The 7,030-nt window shown below is 60.3% G+C and overlaps 1 protein-coding gene across 9 annotated transcripts in view; it reads left to right on the forward strand.

Moving 5' to 3' along the window:
* Positions 1-7,030, forward strand: part of PLXNB2 (plexin B2) — a 31,247-nt gene that overhangs the window by 8,786 nt on the left and 15,431 nt on the right. For 3 of the 9 annotated variants that reach the window (XM_046646419.1, XM_046646423.1, XM_046646422.1), the window contains exon 2: positions 3,519-3,571. The gene's annotated coding sequence lies outside the window, so the exon portion shown is untranslated. Of the gene's footprint in view, positions 1-3,041; positions 3,096-3,518; positions 3,572-3,607; positions 4,135-4,840; positions 4,923-5,010; positions 5,031-5,355; positions 5,514-7,030 lie in introns of those variants that run through there. The other 6 variants (XM_046646416.1, XM_046646418.1, XM_046646414.1 and 3 more) reach the window with 6 other exon arrangements.

The following is a 7,030-nucleotide window of genomic DNA, read 5'->3' on the forward strand; positions in this document are numbered from 1 at the left end:
GGGGGGGAGGGGGCGCGACCCCGCCCTCTTTATCGGGGGTTGGCTACCCCGCCCGCCCCCTACCGCTTTGAGGGTCCATAGTGCCCTCCACATAGTGCTAGGACCCCGCCCCCCCATCTGGACTTGTCCCCACCTGGGCCTGAGCCTTTGCCTGAGTCGTCCCTTTCTCCGTGCCTGCCCGTGCCTGTGTCCCCATCCTGTCCCTGGTCGCTTCTTCTGTCCCCCTTGTCTTGTGCCAGTCCCATCTTGGTCCCCTTCCTGAGCCCACAGGCTGGCTGGCCTGGCCGAGGGCGCCCCCCAGCCGGCCCCTCCTCCACTGGGCTTGGCTGCTCCATATCGTTTTGATACTTGTGTTAAGAAATTACTCAATCTGTGTTTGCTTGAAAACAGTGACAGACATGGAAAGAACCCCCAACCCTAGCCCACACCCCAGAACCCTCCCCCAGGTGGGATGGAGGCCTGGGGAGGAGGAATGGATAGCCCTCAGCCTGCGGCCTGATCTGGAGTGAGGCTCTGCCCTCCTCTCTAGGCGCCTCCTGTGTACCTTTTCCTGGTGGCTCCTGGCCAGAGGAAGGTGGAACCTGAGGAGGGAAGCCAAAGGGGACCCAACTGACAAGGGGTTCCTACTGCTCCCCACTTAGTCTGGGGTGTGGAGGAGGGGCCTGGAGTCCTGGGGAGCCGCCTGTCCCCATCAGCACTGTGGCTGGGAGGGAGACACCACTGTGTGTGTGAAGCTTGGGGACCAGCTTCAGGGAGCGTGTGTGCTTTTGACTCCCTCGCAATGTGTCGCCCCCTTCCTGGGCCACTGGACTCAGACCTAAGGTGCCCGCCCGGCCAGATCCTGTGTTCAGACCTTGCCTGTCTGTGAAGACCATAGAGGATGAGTGGCAGCCTGTAGTGCTGGGTTAGGATGGATGTGTCAGGGCTCTGAGGGATGGGTAGGAGTTTTCCAGGGGGAACAGCAAAAGTAGAGACATGGTGATGTCATGATGGTAGGAGGAATACCTCCTCCACTGCAGTCGAAAGGATTTCCACATGCTGACAGGCACATACCATGGCAGCCCCTGAGGCCAGTGCTGTTATTACCCCTGTGTTACACATGGGGAAACTGAGGCACAGAGGAGCTTTGTAGATAACCCACATAACCCAGGTAGAAAGCGACAGAGTTGGGGCTTGAACCCAATAGTTTGGCTCCAGAGTTCTGCCCTTGAGAGCCCTCCGTGCAGCAGCACAGGGTGTGTGTTGTGGGCTGGTGCATCAGCCATGGCCTCAGGGCCCTGTGGGCACTCAGGTGGGTAGTCTTCTGAGGGTAGTGGGAATAACTTTCCTAAGAGCAGGAGATAAAGCCTGGCTGTTGGGGGTGGGAAGGGCAAGGTGGGAGAAGCTGGGGGCCAGGACTGGGTGGTTGAGAGAGGAAGCACCCTTGGGTTAGGAAAGGCCGCAGGACATGGTGGCTGGGGAGGGGGGGCTGTCCAGGTTTCATCTTGCAGGAAGCATTGGCTGAAGGAGCCCAATGTTGGGAGGACAAATCCATGGGCTGCCTCTGGGAGCGTTTGAGAGATGAGCCCAGCCTGGTCAGTGGATCACTCAGGGCATGTCCCTGGGGCTGGGGGCGGGGGGGGGCTGTGGCCATGGGGGCTGAGTGGACGGGCATGTGTGGGCTCGTAAAGGAAGTGTCTTTTGGAAGAGGCTGGCCTCCCTTGGCCTTGCCTGCAGCAGACACACATGCACACACACACCCCCCTTGCCTAGACCCCTGGAGGGCTGGGGCTAGGGGCTGGGGGTGTGCCACAGGGAGAAGCTCACGGGTTGCAGGAGGCTGAGGGAGTGGGCACGGGCACGGGTGGCCGGCATGATGTCCCTCCAAGCTGGCAGATCTGCAGGCCCTGTGCCATCCGTGTGCTGTGGGCTCGGCACCTGGGTTTGCCTGTGGAGTGGGCATTGCTCCTTTCACAAAGGCCGTGTTGAGCACCTAGGGCAAATGGACACCCCTTGCTCCCCAGTACCCTGAGCCCCGAGCCCCGTGTCCAGGTTAACCCTTCCCTGCTCAGCCACGGCTGAGGACACCAGCGGACTTTCCTGCCACAGGGAAGTGCTGCCTGTATGCACAAGTGTAGGGCCTACCTCCCCGCCTGCCTCACCCTGCCCGCCTCCCTGGGACCCACTCTGGGTCCTACTCTCCAGGGACCTGGGCGACTGGTGACCGTGTGTGGAGGGAGTGTACTGTGCAGGGCATGTGGAGCACCCTGTGGGATGGGGGGGCAGGGCCTGCTCCTGGTAGAGGAGGTGCTGGAGGCACGAGGCTGGGGGAGGCAGCCAGGCTGGGAGTCCATAGGCCGTGGCTGTGGCTGTGGCCAGAGCAGGGTTCAGTGGCTGAACTTTGGATGTGGGGAGGGCTTGGATAGGCCAGGAGAGATGGTTGGAGGGGGTCACTCAGGGCATGGAAGGCCATGTCCTGAGGCAGAGTGGAGCTGGAGGGAGGGGCTGGGGGAGACAGTTTTTATTGTTACATATACCTCTTTTTGTTTAGTCAAGTAATGCTGAATACCTTCTTATAAAAAATTTTCAAAAAATCGGGAAATGAAGTTACTTTGTTATCCCAGCCCCCTCCTCCCTGCCCCCTAGGCTTCACCACTATTTTCAATTTGGATGAAGCCTTCTAGAACTTCTCAACAGTTGAACTCCTGTGTGTCCACATGGATGCCCATGGAGATCCCTGGAATCCTGTGCCACAGCCGTGCCCGACAGGTCTTGGCTCCGGTGGGGTGGGCACGGACCACCGACCTGCACTGGCCTGGTGGTTTTCAGGGTCTTCCTGTCCGATGCTAGGTGGTTGCCAAATGTTTACTCTAGTAAACCTGGCTGAGAAGTATCCTTGGGTAGGTCCTCCCTGGAGGCACCAGGGATGTTTATCCAGAATGGGAAGACACAATAGCAGCATGGCTGAGTGCTACAGTGTAGCAGGCTCCTGGAGGCTGGCCATGAAAGTTTAATCCTTACAAATCCTTGGGGAGCTCACTATGACTGTCTCCATTTCACAGATGGGGAAATGAGGCACAGAGAAGTTAAGTAACTTGCCCAAGGTCACACAGCTAGTAAGTAGAATTACGGAGTCATGGGTATGCATCTCTTTCAGAAAAGAATTTTTGTTTCAATCAAAGTAATGTATGTACCTAGTTTAAAAAGGCAGATAGCACCAATATACTTATGATGAAAAGAAGCTGTTGCCTTTTTGAGCAGAGGAGAGAGGAGTGTGTCAGGCTTGTATTCTGGAAAGACCAAGTGGATGTGTATGCAGTGTGGTGCTGGGTGAGGGGCTTGAAGGCTGGCGTCTGAGGGAGAGGCTATGTTGGGTGCAGGTAGGGGAGGCAGAAGAGGTTGGGGGTCTTCTGCTCCAGGATGGCAGAGGCCGGATGGGGTCCCATGGGCTGCTGCCCACTCCCCAGACATGAGCAGAGGAGACAGGTGGGGGCAGGCCAGGCTCATGGTGAGACCACTATCTCTCCTTTGCTTCCTAGAGAATCTCAATGCAGGCCTGGAGAGGAGACTGAGCTGGAGTACTGGAGCTTTGGTGAGTGGGGGCTGGGCCCTGTGTGGGGAAGGCAGCGGGGGGCTACAGCCACGTGGACAGTGAGGCTGGAGGTGCCCTTCCAGTTATGGTGTGTGGTGTTCTCGAGGCTCTGGTCCAGCCGGGCCCAGTGTGCGCATGTCTGCCCAAACCCAGGCACCCTGCCCATGGGGCCTGCTGCCAAGCCCCCCCAGTTCTCTGAGGTCAGGTTTGCTTGGGAGGGGTGGCTCTGCAGTGAGACTGGGCGGTGTTTGGGTGCCAGAGCGCTGGGTCCTGGAACATTAGGGCTGGGAATTTGGGCTTGGGGGGAGGCGGTGCCTGTCCAGACACTTTCCGGGCCAGCAGCGGGCCGGAGTTTGTGCGACTTCTTGGAAGTGCACCTCCGGACTTGAGCCAGGAAGAAGGCTGTCTGATGCCCCTGAGGAAATCCCCGCTGGCCCGGTGAGCAGGGGTCCTGGGCTGCCTTCAAAACAGGAAGCGCCCATTCCAGGAACACCAGCGGCAGGAAGCTTTGCTGGCTCTGCCCGGCGCCTCCCACACTGCCGGCCTGTGCTCTGCCTGGTCAGGTGGGTCACCCTTCACTCCTGGACCTGCCAGCCATGTCACCTGAGGCTTTGTTTGTCCAGGATGTGGAGGGGAGCTGCTGCCTGTGGGGTGGGACCCCGTCCCGCCTGCCCCCCGGATGGCCCGGGCTCAGCACAGGGCCCTAGAGCACTGGGATCTGAACCTCACTTTGCCCACCCCCACCCCCCCTGCCGGGGGGCCCTGGGGCAGGGAGCCCGGGCAGCAGCACAGTGGCCTTGACCGCACACATGGTTTTCATTGAGCACTTATGGTCTGCCAGCCGTGGGGCCCCTGGGGCGAGGAGGGGACTCAGTCAAGTGATACGAAGCAGAGGAAGACTAGAGCATTCTTTTTATGCACTGTGACTCCTACCACCCTCGTGGGTCCCGGTCCGTCCCAGTCCAGGTCCTGACAAGGCTGTGAGGTAGCAGGGCTGTGGGAGAGCCAGGGTCAGAGCAGAGCTTTTTCAGAAGGGGGAGGTGCCTGAGAGTTCCCCCACTAGGCCAGCTCTGGGTTCAAGTCCTGGCTGTGTGCTTGCCAACCAACTGGCAGAGGGGCCTCAGCTCTGGTCCATCTGGGACAAATGAGAGCGCTCCCAGGGGTACCCTGGGCTCAAGAGGCTCAGGTTCCGCCCCGCCCCCGGCCCCGCCCCCGCCCGCCTTTGCTCCCTCCCTGGGCTCAGGGAACATTCCATTCATTCCCCTCTAGCCACGGCCTGGCCAGGCCGGAGCCAAAAGCTGAAGCCACAGCCTAGCAGAGCCTGGGTCGCAGCGGTGACGCGGGGAGTCTGGTGAGCAGGGCCCGGCTAGGAGGGCCAGCCTGGGCACAAGGCTGAGGCGCTGGGACGCCCACCCCCACTCCCGTCCTGCTGGCGCCGCCGAGTGGACTTTGGGCCCAGGCGAGCGAGAGCAAGGGAGCAGGGCTGGGGGAAGGGTACTGGGTGCTGAGGGGCGGGTCCTCCAGCTCAGGCCCTTTCCTGCCCCACGGCTGGTGGGTGTCTGAGCGTCCAGGGCCTGTTCTGGTGCTCTGGGTCTGTGCAGCCTTGGAGTCACGGGCATCTCAGCTGCTCATCTGGGGAATTCCCAGACTGCGTCCTCCTCTCCCCTAGATGGGCAGCTGAGCCCAGAGAGGAGTCTGCCATGGTGGGGATCCCCTCCTCCCGGCTTTGCCCACCCTGCCTGTGGTCCTGAGGGGCTTATGCAGTCTTCCTGTCTTCTCCCCAGCCTGCTCACCCTCGTCTTGGAGAGGCCTGGGGTCACCTGGCTCCTTCTCCTACAGCCCTCCCTTGGGCCCCCACACATCCCCCTGGTACTGCCCAGCCTCCTGTGCCAGGCAGGCAGCGACTTCTTCCCAGGTCCCTGCTGTCCTCTCCAGCTAGCCTGTGAGTGGCTCCTCTCCCAGTGGCTGGTGAGGAGGGCACATGGGCATGTGGGGTCCCCAGGGACCAGGCAAGAACTGAGCACTGCAGTGCAGGGTGGGGGTCTGTGCAGAGGCAGGAGCTGCCCGCCAAGGGGCCTGTTGCAGACCATAGCCTGCAGAGATTCTGGGGTGGGGAGGGCTTTGTGAATCAGTTGCTTATTGGTTACACTTCCTCAAGGGGTTTGAGGAAGGTTGTGGAGAACAGAGGGATGCAGGGGGGACGGGGAACAGCCATGGCCTGGCCAGGGGCTTCCTAGTGGCCCAAGTAAAGAAGGAAGCCGGTTTGATATGAGAATTACAGGGTCCATGAGAAAAAACCAACCCATTCGAGTAAACACAGCTTTGTCCAAAGCCAGGACCCCAAAGAAATTTCTCCTCTGGCCATGAATAGAGCAGACAGCTTCCTGCCTGCCTGGAGGAGATGGAGCAAGGCAGGCGAGGTGTCCACGGTGGGGTATGAAAGTAATTGCTTCTCCAGGAAGTGAGAGCCATTCAGGGAGGTGATGTTTGAGGTGACCCCAAAGGCTGTTCCAGCCCCTCTGGCCATTCAGGGAGTATAGGAGGCCAGGGCCTGGGTCCTTTGTGACCCTCTGCCATCGGGCTCTGGCCCCACTCAGACACATGGCATGGGCAGGGCTGTCCTAGATGTCCTGCCAGGCACAGTGCCCTCGGGGAGGACTGCGGGGCTCCAGGGTGAGTGCTCCTGCACACATCAGGGGAGGGCAGCTGAGGGGGTGTCAGAGGAGACTGATCGGGGGTTCTGATCAGGACAGAGTGGGGTCCTGAGGGTGAGGGGTTGCAGGACTGCCCCAAGGTGAGAGAATTCTGGAGGCAGAATGTCAGGGACAGATTCCAACGTCTCTAAGTTGTGGAGGAGGAACTACGTATGTTCTGGGTCCACTTGTGGAGCCTTGAGTCCCTCCTCCAATCTGGGGATCCTTAGCCCACCCTTGGCCTTAGCAGCTCATCCCTCATCTCTTTGAACACACGCATGGGCCTGTGCACATGCAGGGACCTGTGTGCAGATGGACCCCTGCACACCGACGCAGCCCACCACAGACTCCGGGGTCTCCCCCCTCAGAGGCTTCTCCTGGGCTCCTGCCTCCTGTGCACCTACATCTGAGGCTCAGCTGGCAGGGCACAGGTGGATTACTGCTGCCTCCTCTGCTAGTTCCCCAGGGGATCAGCGAGGCTTGGGGGAGGTGGATGGGAGGTGGGGCCAGGCTACAGTTTGAGCAGCGCTGGTGGGTAGATATAAATAGTGCGTGCCCTCACTGACCCCCACGGTTGGCCCTGGCTCCTTTCCAGCTGCAGCTTTGGGTTCTGTCGTGTTTCCTGTCAGAGCGCACCTTGTGCTGACAGTCAGATGAAGAACAGGTGTGGAGTCCACCTGTTTGCATGTCCATGGCCTGTTGGTCAGCCTGGCCTGTGTGCTGGTGCTTGTGGTCTGGGGACAGTGCCCCCCCCCCCCCCCCCCCC

Source organism: Equus quagga, chromosome 19 (genome assembly GCF_021613505.1).
Source record: "Equus quagga isolate Etosha38 chromosome 19, UCLA_HA_Equagga_1.0, whole genome shotgun sequence".
Lineage (NCBI taxonomy): Eukaryota > Metazoa > Chordata > Mammalia > Perissodactyla > Equidae > Equus > Equus quagga.